General features: G+C 41.6%; 1 long non-coding RNA gene across 1 annotated transcript in view; it reads left to right on the top strand.

Moving 5' to 3' along the window:
- Nucleotides 1-14813, top strand: part of LOC142830317 (uncharacterized) — a 182495-nt gene extending 167682 nt beyond the window's left edge. The window contains exons 2-4 of the long non-coding RNA XR_012905485.2: nucleotides 9434-9617; nucleotides 11870-11962; nucleotides 13326-14813. This is a non-coding gene — a long non-coding RNA (uncharacterized LOC142830317). The remainder of the gene's footprint in view (nucleotides 1-9433; nucleotides 9618-11869; nucleotides 11963-13325) is intronic.
- Nucleotides 14814-20046: the final 5233 nt, after the last annotated feature.

Here is a 20046-nt window from a genome sequence, read left to right as displayed (position 1 = left end):
AAAGAAGTTATTTGCATATATATTTGCGTGTAAATGCAACCACACTTAAGTTGTGGCCCTCAGCATGTGCTGTGAGTATCATTGTGGCCCCTGGGGCTTCCAAAGTTGAGTAGCCCTGCCCTACACCCTCCTTAATATAAACTAGCAAGGAAACTGCACCACAAGAGGATTAATATTAATTTTAATGAATAATTTTCATGTTCATAAACGAGAAACTTTAAAAAATATGTCTTCATCATCATCATCATCATCATGTTCCCATTGCACCCTTGGCACTCAGGACAGCGACAAAGCTCCTCCTCTCCTGTCTGTTTCTGTCAAGTCTTTCAGTGGCTTCCCAGCTGTGCCCCAAGATTTTCAACTCAGTTGCCATAGCTCTTCATGACGTTGGTTTATGCTCTTTTCAGGCAACATTGGTTTTGCTTACCTGCAGATGGCCATTTTACTGCTACTATGTGATCAAAGTTTGCGGGTCCGCTCTGTTCCTCCCTCCCAAAGCACATGCGTGCAGAAGCATCTTTTATTCAAGGCAAGACTCAGTTGCTTCACACCTCGTTGCCACGTGGTATTCCAGCCATTCGCACTTCTTTATTCCAACACCCTTAGAGATGCTACTCACTTTACTTAACGTTATTTTGTTCAATCTTTAATTTACACCATTATCCTAAGTTGTTTACCACTTTTGCGGTTAGCACTTTTGTAAAATACAGGGTATTTCTGTTGTGTTACCCCCTATTCCTATAAGCCACGTCATAATAATTCTGGAAATTTTGATCATGCTTGTTTTTTAATGATATACACTTTAATGATTTCAGCACTTTAAGCAACTTAGTAGGCCTCGCCCAATGACCGAGGGCATAAATTTAGCAGTTTCAGCACTTTATGCAGTTTATATTCAAGCCTTTACCCCGTGACCGAGGGCAAAAGGTTATATTTCCACATACTTACTTCAGCCTGAGTCCTGCCTGCATGCTTGCTAGCAACATACTTAACGGGGCCCGGCTTCCTAGCCAGAACTCATGTCAATCCAGAGAAGGCCATGCAGACTCCTTCACACTATCAAAAGCATCCTCAAAGTCTATGAAGTGTATGTAGAATTGCTGTTGCCATTCTAAGCATTGTTCTGTTTCATACAGATTTAGTCTGTGCATCCACACCCTTTCTGAAAACTGGCTTGCTTTTTTCTGAGAATGCCGTCAACTGCCTCTGATAGCCACTGGATTATGATTTTACACAATATTTTGCTTGGCACTGATGTAAACAGAGGGGCCAGGAAAGATGCTGCTAATTCAGGATTTACCTTGAACTATTCTGCATGTAAGTTATCTTTGCCAAGAGTTCTTCCATTTTTTAAGGATTTGATGTCTTGAATGATCTCTTTCTTAGTGGGGGCGTCTGTGTTGCTGTCAATATTTTTTTCTGCCTCCTGGATATTTGCTTCCTCTTTAGGTGGCTCCCTGTTCTACAATTCTTTAAAATGCTCTGTCCAGTGTATTATTTGTTCTTTTTCTGTTGTAAGTAGATGGCCTTGTTTGTCCCTCATCCGAATGTTTGTTCACGTCTGCCATTTACCAATGTCATTTTGTAGATGGCCCATTGTTCACCCTGAGCAGTTGCATCCTCTGCTTGAGTTCCCAGATTATCAATATAATGTCATTTGTCTGCTTTCACAAGGGGTTGGATCTCACAGTGGTCTATACCAGTGTTTCTCAACTTTTTTTATAAAGTACCCCTTTTTAAAATATATATACAGGCAGTCCCCGACTTACGCGGACCCGACTTACGTTGGATCTGCACTTACGAACGGGGCTTTTCTCGCCCCGGAGCTCGCGGGCGGCGGGACCGCCCAGAGCGCAGCGGTCCCGCCACCGCGTCCTCCGGGGCGAGAAAAGCTGCTCCGGGTCTCCCTGGTGTGCTGGGGGGGACTCTGCCTAGGGCTTCCTGTAGTCAGCCACTGATCAGTTTCAGCAGCGGCTGAATCTGGAGCCAGTTCCAACTTACATACAAATTCAACTTAAGAACAAACCTATAGTCCCTATCTTGTACGTAACCCGGGGACTGCCTGTATATATATACCCCCAGTACCTACAGTTTTCAGACACAATTTTTTTCTACTATTGCAACACAATTGTTTAAACAACTTAATCGTAGCTGGGCAGGCGATTAAATTTTTGGGTATAAAAAATACAAAAATAATAAAGCGCTGCAAAACTTAAAACAAAAATTCTGTTTTCTCCAAATTTCAGTTGTATTGACATACTCCTCCCCCCCAAAACTTCGCTCGAGTACCCCTGAGGGTACTTGTACCACTAGTCTATACTGCTCTTCGTATAGTATCCTTCTGAGATTTTGTGTGTAAAACTTTTTCTTCAGCGATTGTCTAGTTTCTATGGCATTCCATGTGCTGGATGTAATCCCCTGCTTCTTTCTCTTCTGCCTGTACCCTCGACAGGCGTCATTGCTCTGTTTAGAAAGTGCTGTTACTTTGTCCCAGGTCTTGTTGATCTCATCTGCATTCACCTCCCCTTCATCAGTGTTGGCAAATGCCCCAAATCTGTTCTTATACTGCAGAATGAAGGGTTTCTATATGTCAGAGGATTTTAGCGTTTCAGTGTCATAACCACCTTTTGTCTGCCTTGATCAAAACTGTGACAAGATGGCGGGTGCTGCCAAGAACTGCTCCCCATCCCACTTTCACATCTGTCAGTGGGTATCACCATTTGCCATTGACCATTGTATGGTCAATCTGGTTCTTAATCTTTCCCATTTGGGCTGCATCTACACTGGCATGATTTTGCGCAAATACTTTTAACGGAAAAGTTTTTCCGTTAAAAGTATTTGCGCAAGAGAGCGTCTATACTGGCATGTGCCTTTGCGCAAAAGATGGGCTTTTGCACAAAAGCATCCGTTGCTAGTGTAGACGCTCTCTTGCTCAAGAAAGCTCTGATGGCCATTTTAGCCATCGGGCTTTCTTGCGCAAGAAATTGATGTTACCTGTCTACACTGGCCTCTTGCGCAAGAACACTGAGACGCTAAAATCCCCTGACATATAGAAACCCTTCATTACGCAGTAAAAGAACAGACTGGGGGCATTTGCCAACCTTGATGAAGAGGAGGGGAATGCAGATGAGATCAACAAGACCTGGGACAAAGTAACAGCACTTTCTAAACAGAGCAATGACGCCTGTTTAGGATGCAGGAGGAAGAGAAGGAAGCAGAGGATTACACCCAGCACATGGAATGCCATAGAAACTAGACAAGCTCTGAAGAAAAAAAGTTTTACACACAAAATCTCAGCAGAACACTTGCGCAAGAGGACTTATCCCTGAGCAGGAGCGTCAGAGTATTTGCGCAAGAAGCACTGCTTTAATACAGTAGAACATCAGTGTTCTTGCACAAATACTCACGGCCAGTGTAGACAGGCGGCAAGATTTTCTGCAAAAGCAGCCGCTTTTGTGCAAAATCTTGCCAGTGTAGACACAGCCTTGGAGAACAGCATGTCAGTTTGTGAATTTCACAAAGTGGGAATAGAGTTCCATTGGGGTCTCTCACTGAAGAAATCAACATGCTTCTGTTTTCATTCATGATGCCACACCCATCTCTTCCCACTGCTCTGTTGTTGGTTGTTCTTACCGACTTTGGTATTCGGGTCTCTCGTGATGATAGTTAGGTCAAGGTGTATTACGCTCACTAACTCTGCTTGTAATGTAAAGTAGAATTCGTCTTTTGCTACTTCATCACTGTCATTTGTCAGAGCATAGCGCTGAATCAGAGTGATATTACTGTACTTCCCTTTCAGTCTGGCTCTTAATCTGCTGCTAATGGACTTCCACTCAAGCAAAAACACACTGATGTATTAATTAAAATTCCCTTCTATGGCTGCTTGAGAATTTTTGGGGCAGCTCCCATTGGATTAGTTACAGGTTAAATGCAGAAATTGCTGGGTGTGATCCTATGTGATCAAGAAAGTAAAATAAATCAACAAAGCAAAGCCACTTGTCAGACAAGGGAAAAGTGGTTTCCTACTTTATCAGAGTTTAGGAATGAATCTTAGGTCATGTGATTCCCAACTAAGCAGTTACTAGCTATATACGTGAGTGGTATCTAACAGGCAGAAGACTTCATTTGTCAGTTGAACTGAGGAGCCAATTAATTTGAACTTGAATTTTATGTTCACTAGGTATACCTGCTGCAGAGCTACCAAAATAATTTTATTGCCTTTATTCCTTCAAAGTCATATGTGGTTCTTATGTTCTCAAGAGCATGTTTTGTTCCACTGACGTTTGCTGAGGTGGGAGGGAAAATCTGAACAAACTGTAGGATTGGTGATTACTGACAAGGCAGAGCAGAACTAATTAAAACTATGGGGAGAGGAAGAGAAACTGAAGCCTGTCTGATGTGAATTTCAGCTTGAAAATGCATAAAATACTGTTCCTATTGGGGCAAAACCCACTAGTGGAGGAGTTTAGTACAGTAAGTTATGTAGCATTCTGCCAGCTGCGCATCTGGCACTAGGATCATGGTGAGACTAGCATTGCTCTGCAAGTTACTACATCTGTTAACGGAAGTAATTGTGGCTGCTTCTCTCCTGGCCAGAGCTTGCTGATGGCAGCACAGGGGCACACAGAACACAGGTTCAGACAGCAGCTTGTTTAAAAATAACCATGGCTATTCATATAGTCCTGCCGTTATGGTAGCAGCGAGCTGAAGTGAAGCAGCATAGCACCATGAAAACCACGGTCCAAGAGAATGTAGGGTACTGACTGTTTCTCAGGATTGGGCTCTCAGACAGGATGCGCATTGATATTTTTACCCCTTGGTTGTAATGAAGTCTTTCTCAATACATTTAAAATGTGCCTGACCATGTGTCAGAGAACAAAGGCATTGATATATTCTCTCTTTCTCCTAAAGAAAACCAAAATGTATAAGAAACCAAATTGCGTATTTTGGTATTCTTGATGGGCTGGCACTAGTCTTCAAGACAATTTCTGTTTGTTGTTGGACAATCACTGGCAGTAGTCCCTCCCATTTCAAGATAAGTAGTTTCCAAGCCCCGAAAGGAATGGCCCATGCTCCAAGCAACTCCTGATATATTTCTGCCTTGCTGCTTTATTTCTGCTCCTCTGAAAAGGCAGCTAGTTGTTCAGTCGCCTGATTTGAGACCCTGTAATTTTATGGTTTAACAAAGGGCTCTGCTTTAGATCCATATTTGGTGGATATGGATCTTACACTCTGTAAATGTATACAGAGGTTTTCTCAACGTTAATGTTGCTACAGGGCAGGTTATGATGGTCTTCAGTTTGCCATTGTGTCGCAAGCACAAGAAGCACAAAACATGAGTGCTCTTCTATGATTGTATTTAATCTGTATTAATTATGTATTGTCTGAATCAATATGCTCTCAACAGAGTGTTGTGTTCTTTCTCTTCCCACACTGTTTAATAAATCAGGAGCAAGTCTTTTGGCTTTGCATATCAGTGATGGATAAGCAAGGGGTTGGACTCTCTTCCTCCTATGCCTATGTAGAGAGACCCATTAAACACTGGAACCTATTGAGGGCAGTGTCATGGTCTCTAAGGAGAAGGACGTTTTTGTATCTCTCAAATGGACAAGGCACACAACACATTTTGTAAAAGAGGTGAAGTGAGAACTCCTTAGGCAGTCCAGAGCAACAGGAAGATCTGGTACCCAGCAGGGAATTTTTAGGGTCCTGTTATTTCTGGCAGGAGATGTCACAGCAGCAGCGCCTGAGGGAAGGAGGAAATGAATCCCAGTTGGGATTTATCTCTTCTCCTTAAAAATATGTTGTCTCTCCCCATCCTCCCCACACACAGCTCTCTCTTGCCACTGCCAGTTCCCTCGCCTCCCTGAAAAGAGACCTCTATTAATAATACGCACAAAAGTGTATTCTTAATCTCTCGTTAGAAATCGCTTCATCCTTTAAAATTCAGGCAATCCCGCCACAGAACTGATTTCAAAACAGAACCAAAACAAGACGGAGACAGGTCAGGTCTAAGCCCTGGCTTTTGTCGGAATGAGTGGCGAGCTCCTGGCACGTCCCCTTACATAGTTCCACACACACAGCGTGTGTGTGTCAATCGGGATGGGTAATAATTTTCACAGAGGGGCTACTTCAGATGTTTTGGTACATGGGCACAGGCCAGCTGTGGCTTCCTAAAAGGGGTGGGGCCTCGGGCAGAAGAGGTGGGGCAGAGACCACAGAGAGAAAGTGTGTGAGTGGGAAAGACACTCTGTGAGACAGACTTTGTGACACAGATTGAGTGTGTGTTAACACAGAGACGGGAGAGTGCATGTAGTAGTCTGTGGCACAGAGGCAGCCTGGCACTGCCTAGCAGGGCTGGATTATCCAGTAGGCAGACTAAGCACGTGCTTAGGGCACCAGCAAAGCAGGGGCACCAAACAAAAGAGATTTTATGGTATAGTATTGTTTTTATTTTGAATTACATATGGGGGGGGCAACCATAATCTTTCAGTGCTTAGGGCCTCTAAAGGTCTTAATCCAGCCATGCGGCCTAGTGGTATGTGACCGTGACACTAAGAATGTGTGTGCCGGCTGCTGCTGCTGGCTGTTTCTGAGAGAAGCCTCGCACTGTCTGTTTAAACCAAGGAAAGCTGTCCTCCTGTTGTCCGCCCCCTTCCCCTCTCTGCAAAGATGCGGTATAGGGGAGGGGAAGAGTGTGTGTGTGTAGGGGAGAGAGAGCAGAGGCACTGAAATTTTAGAACCAATGCACTGCCTCTTAAGACAGGCACTCCTCTAAGTCAGTGATTCCCAACCTCTGGTCTGCGGATCAGTGCCAGTCCACGAACCACTGGCTGTGGAGCCGTGGCATGCTGCAGAGCTGGCGTGAACTGGGAATGCTTAGTCCCAGCTTGTGCTGGCCTCAGGAGCTCCCCCCACTGAATGCCACAGTGGGGTTTGCTCCCAGGGCAGCAGCAGGACTGGTGAGCCCCGTCCCCAGGGGAGCCCTGGCAGAACATGGCAGAAGTGGGGGTGAGCCCCGTCCCCGGGCACTCCCAGTGGGGTGATGGAGAAGCAGGGCCACGGCTGCTGGGGAGACGCTTCTCCAGGGAGCCTCACCAGGCCGGAGCCCAAATCCAAGCCGAGCAGGCTGGAGCTCAGGGCAGTGAGGCCAGAGCAGAGCCAGCCACAGGGAAAGCAAGCATCCTGGGAGGCTAGTGGCAGGAGTTTCCCCTTATCCAGCAAATTCCTGCATTCAGTACAGGTCAGGTCTTGAGGGTGCTGGATAAGGGAGGTCCAACGTATAGTCCAACCTTTTAAAATGCAGAGCTGCAGCAGGGTTAGCTCCCAGGCCTGCACAAGCCAGGACTAAACAGTCCCAGTTCGTGCTGGCTCCGGGGCGGTGAAGCTTTAATATGCAAATTTGTTAATTATCATAATGAATATGCAAATGTTTCTATGCCAGTCCGCCAAAAGTTTTTGAATGAGTTTGCCAATCTGTGGTATAAAAAAGATTGGGAGCCACTGCTCTAAGCCAATTACCATTCCTGCTTCGGATAGGAGCAGCTCCGCTGTGTGTCTCCCTCTCCCCAACCCCTGCTCTGCAGAAATGGGGTACAGGAACACCCTGACTTCAGCACTCCCCTCTCCTCTCCTCACAGCTAGCAGGAGAACCCTGGAAGTGGCTTGGATGCAAGACGGAGACAGGTCAGGGAGGAACAGCCGAGCACATTCTGCAGGCTGTAAGTTTGCACCTCTACTAATCAGCTGAGCGGGGTGGAGAGAAATGCTCGGCAGGTCAGATCTTGCCTCTGGGCCTGATTTGGCCCACCATTCGTGTAAATAATATACTCAAACACATTCTCATTCTGTTTGTCTGACTGTAGGCCTGCTTAGGAACGTGAACTCCTGTCAGATACTATTTCTCTTTCTTTCCTCCTTTCTCCTCTCCTTTCTCCAGCTATTCACCCCAAGGCTGATATCTCATCACTCTGTAGCACTAAGACCTGTGACAACCGCTACCCCAAATGCTGTGATCCCCCTTCTAACTTGATGTGCACTACCTACACGAGGGCATGACAACCAAGCCAGATCATGTGCTGTTTCACCAAGAAGTTTGCTGCAGACCATAAAGCATTTTGTGGGGATTAAGGTACAAGGCAGATGTTGGTCCATGCTAGAATACCTAATGGAGGGACAGCCTAAAGGAGGGAAAATATACCAGTCACTTTAGTGGGAAAGTTCTACATGTACACACACATGAGATGCTTTCATAAAGCTCTTCTCCAAGAGAACATTTTTCTTTAGGATCTATCCGTCATTATCACTCTGGACTCATTAAATTAATTTGCAATGAAAAGAATAGAAATGAATTTATCGGAATTCTTTTTAGCTAGTCTTTGGAAGGCCATTGTTTTTTGTTTTTTCTTTCATTTTAATTTCACCATAGTCATCTCTCCTAATTAAAATTCATTTTCTTTCCCCCAAGTTGTTAGACAAAACATAACCTTTCCCATTCTATAAACTAAATTGGATTAAAAGCCTGGAACACCTGACTTTTTGTCTACATGGATTTATAATGTCATTAGGACACCTGGTCTATAGCATTAAGAGCTTCCCATCAGAAACCATAGAAATCTTAAGATCTGTACTGAGAGTCATTCATAGTAAATATTTATGAAGTGCAGGGTGGTGAATTTATTTTGTACTGCACCCTTTATTCAATGTGAACTATTCATTAAAGATATGTCTGCAATGGTGACTGTGACACATACACGTGCATGATCATATCATAAGACCCTTAGGCTATGTCTAGACTGCAAGCCTCTTTCGAAAGATACTTTCGAAAAAGCCTCTTTCGAAAAAGAGTATCTAGACTGCAAGCAGTACTTTCAAAAAAGCAAGCCGCTTTGCATTCAAGAACGCCTTTTTTTGAAAGAGCACTTTCGAAAAAAGGCGTTCTTCCTCGTGAAATGAGGTTTTCTGCCGTCGAAAGAAAAGCCACGTTCTTTCGATTTAATTTCGAAAGAACGCAGCTGTAGTCTAGACGCAGGTGAAGTTTTTTCGAAAAAAGGCTACTTTTTTCGAAAAAACCCTTGAGTCTGGACAAAGCCTCATTGTCCTAACTAAACCAGAAGCATATGTCCAAAGGCAAGGGCAGGGTGTGTAGGACTAGCACATTATCCTCCATGACATCACCCTGAGCAACATAACATTCACCCATGCCAGAAAATGTCACGGAGACTGGAGAAGGTGGACATTCAGCTGACTGGCTCAGTATCAGATAATTATCAAGCTCTCGAGGCTGTACTTGAACAGTCATTGGAGGCGGGAGGAGGGGGGCAGGAGAGGATTCAGAATACACGCCTCTTCTATGAGGAGCTTGACTGGGTTCAGTCACAGCTCCCAGTCCAGACCCTGGAGTGGCTTCTGACCCCTTCCTTAAAACTGCCAGCCTTCTTATCTGACAAGATGCTGATAAAGACCAGGGAGAGGAGGCCACGGGGACCATGAAAGATGCCATGGATGATTGGAAGGTCAAGGAGCATGTGATTCTGCATCAGTATCCAGAGGAACCATTTGAGGGTGTGAACCCGAAAAGGACCCCACAGTGCAGCAGGAAACAGAGCCAAAGGCTGGTAAGTTACAAAGGACCACTTTTCTTCCCATCAATATCCTCTCCTGCTCTTGTGTTAAATCCCTAATTTAAAATGTAAGGGCATTTGAAACACTTTGCAACCTGGCATCATAAGGCATCCCAGTGTTTCCCACATCTGCAGTGATGAGTCTTTCTCTGTGATCCATTAAGACATGAAGAGTGGTGGGATAGTAACCTTTTTGGTTCACATATTCACTTGTCCTCAGTGGTAGGCAAACAACTGGGAGATGAGTGCCATACATGGCCCCTCCACAGTTTGGAAAACTCATCATCTCCAATCCATCTATTATTTCTGGAGCTACTTGTAGAGCAATGACCCATTTATTTCAGTGGGCTTTGGATAAGGCTCTAGAACATTTATGAAAATCTTAATATATAACATGTAATACACCAGGCTATGCAAACAAAAAATATTTAGTAAATAATATATGGGGTTGAACAGCAAGTATTGTTCTAAGAGACTTCAGAAGGAAAATTTTTAGATAATCATTTCAGATCACTTTTCTTGTGTTCCTCTACAATTTATTCCCACACTCTTTCTGAATTGGTTTAAAAAAAAAGTTAGACACAGCTGGGCTGTAGAAATCAATTAGTGCTACAATATTTCATTGTATATTTGGTAGCCTGACAGAGAATTTTAATTAGCATAGGTTTACCAGTAGAGCTCAGATCTGTGTGGGTTGTTTTTTGAATTTTTTACCAAATTCTGGCTCAGGTGCATGTAGAAGAACAAGTTGTCAGAAACTGGCCCGAGGCCTCCGTAGGCAAAACAGGCTTACTCAAAATTGCATTTAAATTCACTTATTATTTGCATATGCAATCATTCACTTTGCATATACAAATGCATGAATACATGTACCTTTTGCGACTTTATCTTGGGTGCTAATGTTAAAAAAATGTGGCTTGTGTTTTAAAAAAATGTGTAATATAAACAAATCTGTACATCTGCCTTGTATCATTCACCTTTTTCAACATGTCATAAACAAGACTACAAAACCTTAGGTGTAGATACCTAAAAGTTTATTATGTTATATAGTCTTCATTGTATAGACAGCAGCCTTCATACTCAACCAACGATCATTGGAGGTCTCCTGTATTCATGTATCTTCAGGGTGACTTTTATTGATGTGGGAAAAACTCCCATAGGGTATGTCTACATTAGCCCCCTAGTTCGAACTAGGGAGGCTAATGTAGGCATTCAGAGTTTCAAATGAAGCCCGGGATTTAAATATCCCAGGCTTTATTTACATCTTCCCGTCCGGGCGCCATATTTAAATCCCCTTAGTCCGAACTGACTGCTACATGCGGCAGTCAAACATTAACTTGAACTAAGTCTTTAGTTCGAGTTAACTGTTACACCTCATTCCACGAGGTGTAACTGTTAGCTCGAACTAAGGTTTTAGTTAGAGTTAACATTTGACTGCCGCGTGTAGCCGCGGTCAGTTAGTTCGGATTAAGGGGATTTAAAAATGGTGCCTGGACGGGACGATGCAAATAAAGCCCAGGATATTTAAATCCCGGGCTTCATTTGCAACTTCAAATGCCACATTAGCCTCCCTAGTTCGAAGAAGGGAGCTAGTGTAGATATACCTATATAGAAGAAGGTTTTTACTAAAAGTGTGTGGAAATGACACACAGCGTTAAGTGATGTCATACCTTCAGAGAAAGACATAAAATTCCTGCCAACCTAAGCCAGCTACAATAGCTTACAATTTTAGGTATCCACACCTGTATAAGATAAACTTCTTTCTTAATGTTTGAGGTGTGCTTTGAGCTAAAAGAACTGGGATTTTCCATTGCGAAAGGTCTCTTGAGTTAGCAATCTCAAAATAAAACCACATTCTCCCCCCTTTTTTATTTTATTTTATTTTATTTTATTTTATTTTATTTTATTTATTTATTTATTTTGCAATGAAGAGAAAATCAGATTCACAGCACTTTTGGATCCTAAATTTTATATTTGGATCTCTGATTTATTTAATGGATGTAGAAAACTATATACCTAAGAATAGATAACTTTCAGTCTACAATGAGGTGTGTTACTAATGTAATCTGGCACTATCCAAGATTATTAAATCAAGGAAGGCTGTACCTGTTCTCTTCAGAACAACATTCTCAAATCTCAAAAGATAGGCTGCACCTCTAAACATCACGATTTATATATAGCAATTGTCTCCGCATCTCATATTTCTGGAGTACACAAAATCGAGATGACTTTGTCTTTTTTGACAGCAGGTGCAAGTGAATTTAAAGGAATAGAATCTTGTTATCTGAAATATTTTGGAGCATGTGATGGTGAATACATTCATGTCAGTGAAATGAAAGGTATGTCACGTATACACACGTGCATTTTTACTGAGTTTTGCCACTGTGGATTTTTTTTAGGGAGTGGAGTTTGTTCCCCCGCAGGAGTTGAGTATAACAGAGGCCATGTCTAAAAGAACGGCCATACTAGGTCAGACCAAAGGTCCATCTAGCCCAGTGTCCTGTCTGCCGACAGTGACAAGTGCCAGTTATTCCAGAAGGAATGAACAGAGCAAGTAATCAAGTGATCCATTCTCTGTGGCCCATTCCCAACATTCAATTTACTTTTTTAATTGCCGCTGCACATTAAGATGTTTTCAGAGAACTAACTACGATAACTCCAAGATCTCTCTCTTGACTGGTTAACTTTCACCTCACAATGTCTTCAAAGTGACAGAGAGCATGCCTTTCTTCCTATTCCCCCCCCTCCGCCCCCATCATTATCACCATTTGATATTGTTAACCCACTCAACTCTTCTGCCAAGGGAGCTGTACTCTCTGATGCCTGCAGTGGGACAAATGCAAACATAATGGAGTAACATACAAAATCTGAAGGAGCAAAAAACACGATTCATGCATAAAGTTCTCATCACATTGTCTCTTGTAATACAGTATTCTATTAGTATGATATTCTACTGCTTGCATTCAAAAGGGATCAAAATAGATCTACCATTGACTTATGAGTATTATTTTACATGAATTCCCACTCTATTACTAGATTAAAATCTGAGCAAGTATGTAAAGGGGAAGGAAACCTAATATTTTCATTGTCAAGGTATATTTTACCTAATTACCTATATACATAATTCTTCAGGAAATAATTTTACCATAATTCTCAAGTATAATATTACATTGTTTTCAAAGTTTAAAATGCAAATACAAGCATTTTTGTCCTGACTCCTACTCGGCAAGTGCAAATAAATTTAATTACAAAGCTAATTTGCTTCAATGGCATAAAAAATTAATTTTATGTAACTTTAAAATGTACGTCTGCTGCGCTAAGTCCCAAGGTATTTCAGTGTTGAAAACTACAAGGCAGGCTTACTTCTGCCTATGGGGAGTAGCTCGTGCAAACTTCCTAGAGCACTTACTGCTATAAGCAATATGAAATGTTTATGGAGATGTCAGGAAGAGTTTTTGTTTCAGACAAATGCATTATACACCATTAATTGTTAAGAGTCTGGGGGAAATGTGTACTGTTTCTTTAAAATTTCAATAAGAAGCCAGGCAGATGGGAGACTGGATAAATTATAGAAAGAGGCTCTGAATTGAAGCAAAGGGATAAAGTAATATTTGGGGCAGGGGGCAAATACTGGACTCCCTGTTCTGATAAACTTTCTTGTTCAGTGTTGGAAGAAAGTGACAATTCTCTGATTCTTAACAGTTACCTTCCCATTATGAAGTGGTGTAAATAAGAAGGACTCAAGTCGGCAGAAATTCAATCACCGAGCAGATTTTTCAAATGATAATCCCCATGATTGACTGGAGTGGAATGAGCAATTCACCAGATTTTAAACTACAGTTACTCTTACCAGAGCAGCAAGATGGTCCCATTGTTAGTTTTATGCAACAGAGAGTGAGTCTGAAAATATTTAGGCACCATTTGTCTCCATTGAAGGAGATAAGAATAACTATGACATTGTTATTGAATGTTTGATGAGCATTTCACTCCAAAAAGGAATGAAATACATAAACATCTATGCTTTTAGCGAAGCCTGGAGAGTTCAGGAGGAGAGGTGGGTGGAGTGTTGCAGCTTTTTAAAAAGCCCCCAGGGGGGCACTGTGAATTTGGAAGCATTGAGAACACAAAAAGATGACACTAGATTGTGAGAATTTCAGCCAGGATCTTTTTGAAAATTACACCTGATGTTTGAGCCAGGAGTGATTGACCCATGAACCACTTGTTCTGTAGGCTGCAATTTATGGCCCTCTTAGATAGATTTCATTTGAAAAAAATAGTGTTTGATTGTGAATAAAGAACATGCTCTCTGAGCAGTATCCTGGAATTTCTAAATTCACATAGGAGAGGCATATGGGGGCCCCTCCCGACTGCAGCTGGGTGTCCCTTTCTCCTTGCAGCTCCTTGAGATGGAATCAACTGAGAAAATAGGACTCCCTAATTCTCTGACTAGGTGCAACTTAGAACATCCCCAAGCTTCTCTGACTTCCTCCCCATCATCTTCATGAGAAGTCATGGATGGAAGGGTAGTACAAGAGCCAAATACACTAATTATAGAGGAAATGTGAACTCTCCAACATCCAAAGTATTTCTAGTGGGGACTTGCAGGAGCATTTTACTCCCTTTGTACTACCTGAGTAGCACGAAGGGTTCTGCCTTAAAGTATTGCTTGTGGCCCTTTTAATTTCTGGAAAAAATATGTTTGGCCCTTAGGCGGAAAAAAATGGACACCATTCTTCTACGTAAATCCTCTGAAGAGAGAGCAGAAAGAAAATACCCACCCAGGGATGATAAGGTTCCTTGGCCAGTTTCACAAGAAAGCAACTCTTTCCACGATTAGCAATGCCAATCTCTCCCCCTCAGAAAAAAAAAAGCTTGAGGATTCTCTCTAATATTATGGAATGAAGAAACTATAGTAGACAGCTTCTGTGAGAAATTTCTAATGGATAGAGTGTGTAACTGTCACAAGAAAGAATGGTATTCCCAGGTTTGTCGCTTGAATGAGAATTATTTGAAACTGTATTTTGTTATTTTAAGGGACGGTTTGGAGATTTTGTGCCATTGCTGATGTTTTTATTTTTTTAAATAGAATATCTTGAATTTACTTGGAAGCATGGTGCTAGTAATATTCATGAAATTGTAGTACAAAGGGCAATAAAAATTATAGTGAAGTCATTACTGCAACAATAAAGCAACTGCTTTTATAAAAGTAAGACTAACACAAATTGAGACATTCTGGGCGAGATTGTCAGCTGATGGATATGTGCACTGGGACCCCACCTGAGAAGCAGTCTTCTGTCTGCCTGAAACACATGAAAAATAACTTTGATCAAAATTCATTACAAGATGCTTCCTCTTTGCAATACAGCTCATTGTTCTTATTGCATTTGAATTCCTTAGTGCTGTGCAGAGTGTTTTTTTTTTTTTTTGCAGGCAGGGAGAGATTTGCATGGAGTCCTCTTTGCACAGTGTCTGGCCATATGAATAGTGGATGTCACTAATTATTGACTGTTAATAGTGAGAAAACCATTATGGCAGACAATAGGCTTTCCAATCACTCTGCTAATTTGTGATGAACTTACTTTGGCAGTAAATTGTCACATCTGCTGTAGAGGGAGATTACACTTATGGAAATAGAATACATACAGTTACCAGTCTCTTTTTTTCTCTCTCTTTCCCCAGATGATTTTTAGTCACTTTGCAAAGAGCAGAGAAAACTTAACAGTCAGAATGTGTTTTTACTCAGTGAAGATTTCTAGCTGCTTTAAACATGAGCTGCTGTTAAAACGCAATCATCTGGAACTTTCTAGAATTTTCATGGCTTTGTTCTCTTTAGGGAGGGATGTTTTTTAAAGGTTTCACAAAATGCTAAATGTATTTATAATCTTCAAGCTCTGTTACTAGTGATGGGCTCAACTTAATGCATCTAAAATTATCTTTATATTCCAATAAGCATTAAGTCCGATTTGCTTTGAGAATGTTACTTATTACTCATTTCTTTTTGCTGCCCTTCACCTGCATTGAAGTGGTCAGTAATTACTCTTCATTTATTCACCAACAGGGATCAATAATACTATAAGAGAACAAAGCCTGCCAAAAGGACAGCCAGAAATTTACACCTCATATGTACGTGAAAGTAATGTATGAAATATAAATAAGAAACTTTTTGAGAACAGAGACTTTGTAAATTACTTTGGCCCCAGGACAATAGTAACTTATACACTGACATTTTACTGTACATGGATATTATGCTCTTATTCATTTAGCTGTTGAAAGGGGAAAGTGGTGTTGCCACAGTAACTGTCACATCATTTGGAATTTGGATACTAGATGGATGCAACTTCTTAAAGAAAAAGTACGAGCTAGTATATAAAGTGTACTTTTCAGCTTCTCAAAGACATCTGAGGGGAATGAATTCTGATTTTTACATATTTGTCTTAGGTCAAATCTCTCAGTTTTTAGTCTGGCAAAACTTCTTGAAGTAAATAGAAAAGGTACCTGAGTAAGGACACTACATTGTTAATATGTTTTATTTTCATCATTCTGAATATTTCTTTTTCCACCCCTAGTGAGATGCACAGGCCAAGATTTTCAAATGTCTAGAGGTACTAGATACTTGCTTTTTAAGTGTCATATTCTTCAGGCCCTAAAAGTAGCCTGATTTTTCAGAAGGTGGATACTCAGCACCCAAAATCAATAATTTTTTAAAAGCTTTCACATCATGGCCCAATGTTTCATTCCACTGTTGTATAGTTGAAAAGCGGCACTTGCAACCACACCTCTGGCTCATGTAACCCCCTTCTCAATACAGATCTCACTGTCCCATATCAGACCCATAGTATTGGAATACCCCTCCACCCCAAATGATATTTTCTCCTTATCTGACACTACATTCTGTTACTGTCATTTCAACTGAGACTGGGTCGAATGCAGAAAGTGGCAGAGGGATGAATGTAGCCATTGTAATACTGTATTGTGTTGCATCACAATATATTCATGGATGACATCACATAGTGTTACGATGTAATTTCCCCAGAAGTGATTTTGAGGATCCATGAATGTTGCATGAGTTAAGATCATTCCCTTTTTTGAATTGTTCATTCATCGACTTTTCATTTCATGCCTTGGTTATTGCAACTTCTTAGAACTTCCTCCGTGGCCTCCTTATAGTCATTTATATCCGAGCTAGGGCTCTTGAGGACATCCCAGCAAATGTTAGTGCATGACTTGGATCTTGAAAGACACACCTTGTCACACCCTCTACCGCCTTGATTACATTCCACTTTCTGTTATAAAAGTCCCTCCTTTAATCAACAGGCTCTTCATACTCATTCTCTGCCTGCTGGCTGTTATGGGTTCATTTCCCCCGTTTGGATGCCTCAACTCTAACCTCCATCCAGCCAACAGCTCCCTATTCTGCTTGAAGTTTATTCTTTGCTGACACTACTCCAGTTATCTGCAACAGTCTACCTAGCTCTGTGATTCACCATCCAATTTAAATATACATCACAAAAAGTTAAAATCTCCCTCTTTTCCTATGCTGTCTATGACTAGTAGCTGCCAGTTGGACCCTTTAGCCCACCACTCGCGATTAACATGCCAACCCTTCTGTCTTACTCATTTAATCATCTGTCCCTGTTCATGCATCCTTCTTCCTATTGTAACATTTTACAATGTAATCCATTGGTATAATATAACTTTTGTGCATACTGAGCTATTGTATAAAGGATGCATTATAAAATTAAATTGTATCGCATTGTGCAGGAGTAATAAAATGGTAACTACTGAAGCTGGCAATTATTTGCACAATAATTTCCATAATATCCTGCTCTTCAGTTTACGGGCTGCCCTTGCAAGGGCAGAAGAGATCATTTCTTGGCAGAATTATTTAATTTTCATTCAGAATTCCAGTTTTCTCCAAAGCTGCCTGCTGTTTAAAAGTGCCTGACAGCATTCCCACAATGATCATAAGGAATACAGACTTTTCTAATTTAATTCATTTTAAACAAATATAGTATTTCCTGCTTCTCTTTGAAATGCCTAAATAAATTGGACATTTTTCACTCTAATTTGCATGTTCCACCCAGAGCTGAAAGAACATTAGCTGCAGAAACTATTTTTGTTTCCTGGAAGTGAGAGAGTGGGAGAAAGTGGTAGTACATATGTATAGATTCCTAGAATCCAAAGCTAGTGACCATACTGATCATCTAGTCTGACCCCTTGTATTACATAGGCCATTGAACTTAAAATAATTCTGAGAGTATATAAATAGTATTGGACTTAATCTGTCTAGGTTAGACATTAGGAAAAACTATAAGGATAGTGAAGCTATTGAACAGGCTTCCAACAGAGGTCATGAGTCCCCCATCACTGGAATCTTTTAAAAGCAGGTTGAACAAGCACCTGTCAGGGATGAGCAAAGTTTATGTTCTCCCATCACAGAGCAGGGAGCTGGACTAGATGACTTCTCAAGATCCTTTCTGGCGCTATGTTTCTATGGACATTTATTTAAAAGAATCATGGGGTCAGGCTTGCTCTAAAAATTGCTAGTGATAGAGAATCTACAGCACTTGTTAAGTTGGTCCAATGATTAATTATCCTCACTGTTAAAAGCTTACACCTTGTTTCCAACCTGAATTTGTTTAGCTCAGGAGTGAACAGTAAGATGGAAGCCGCTTGCCAGGGTTAGCCCCTAGCAAGCTGCCACTGCTTTATTTACCTGCCCTTCTGTACGTATGGGCCTGTGAAGCTCCCATTAGCCACAGATCATCATTACCTGATCAATGAAAGGTGTGGGAAGTGGCGTGGACTGGGAAACTGCTTCCCGCAGCTCCCATTGGCCAAGAATAGTGTTCCCTCTAAGCTGCATGGCAGCACTATTTCATAGGTGGTCAGCCCTGCCTAGTCAGAGGCTCAGGGCTCTATGCATGGAGCTCACTGATTGAGCGGACCTGATTAACCACCTGTGAAGCTGTGCTGCCCTGCAGTTTAGATTGAACACTGGCCAGGAATGCTAATCCTTGGCCAATGAGAGCTGCAAGTGCCTATACTTGTGGAGGCACAGGTAAATAGAGTGGTTGCAGCTTGCCAGAGGCTAACTCTGGCATACTGGATACAGCCTGTTGGCTGGTTATTGCCCACCACTGGTCTAGCTTCAACTTCCAGGAATTGACTCATAGACGTTAAGGTCAGAAGGGACCATTATGATCATCTAGTCTGACCCCCTGCACAGTACAGGCCACAGAATCTCACCCACCCTCTCCTAGAATAATCCTCTTACCTATATCTCAGATATTGAAGTCCTCAAATGGTTTAAGGACCCCAAGATGCAGAGAATCCTCCAGCAAGTGATCCGTGCCCCATGCTACAGAGGAAGGCGAAAAACCTCCAGGGTCTCTGCCAATCTACCCTCGAAGAAAATTCCTTCCCGACCCCAAATATGGCGATCAGCTGAAGCCTGAGCATGTGGGCAAGACTCACCAGCCAGACACCCAGAAAGTTCTCTATAGTAACTCCTATCATCCCACCATTGGATTGAGTTATATCTGTCTCTGTTAGACTGAGGAACTCATTATCAAATATCAAGTACCTTCCAGCCTGTAGTAATAAATAAAAGTTTAAGGGGAGATGTTTTACATTCAATGGATTAAGCTTTTAGAGTCTGTCCCTGTAAGGCATGTTTTCTGTAATCCTTTAATCGTTCTCCTGGCTTTTCTCTGAACCTTCTCCAGTTTATTAGCATCTTTGTTGAATTGGGGCCACCAGAACTGGACCCAGCAGCAGACATGCAAATGCCAGACAGAGGTAAAATAAGCTAATTATTCCTGCTCAAGATTCTCTTTTATGCATCTAACGATCACATTAGCTCTTTTGGCTGTAGCATCACACTAGGGTCTCATGCAGTTGATTATCCACCATTACCCCAAAATCTTTTTCACTGCTGTCGATGAGAGAGTACCAATTGTTTCTAGATATACACATTTATATTTAGCCATATTTAAATGCATATTGTTTGCTTGCACTCAGTTTACCAAGAATCAAGATTGCTCTGACTCCGTGACTTTTTTCTCTTCATTATTTACTGCTCTCCCAATTTTTGTGTCACCTGATGATTTTGTTTTCCTCCAGAACATGGATAAAAATGCTAAACAGAATAGATCAAATTGCCAATCACTGTGGACCTTGCTAGAAACGTCTCCATTTGATGATTTCTCATTTACAATTGCATTTTGAGATCTATCAGTTAGCCAGCTTTTAATCCATGTCATGTGTGCCACATTCATTTGACATCATTCTAATTTTTTAATCACAGTGTCATGTAGTGCATAAGGAAACACCTTACAGAAGTCTAAGTCTATTACATCAGCTCAAATATCTTCATCACCCAAACCCGTAATCTAAGCCAAAAACAGATATCAAGAGAATT

This window comes from Pelodiscus sinensis, chromosome 7 (assembly GCF_052426305.1).
Source record: "Pelodiscus sinensis isolate ZL-2025 chromosome 7, ASM5242630v1, whole genome shotgun sequence".
In the NCBI taxonomy this organism is placed as follows: Eukaryota; Metazoa; Chordata; order Testudines; family Trionychidae; genus Pelodiscus; species Pelodiscus sinensis.
This window is presented reverse-complemented; position numbering and strand designations above follow the sequence as displayed.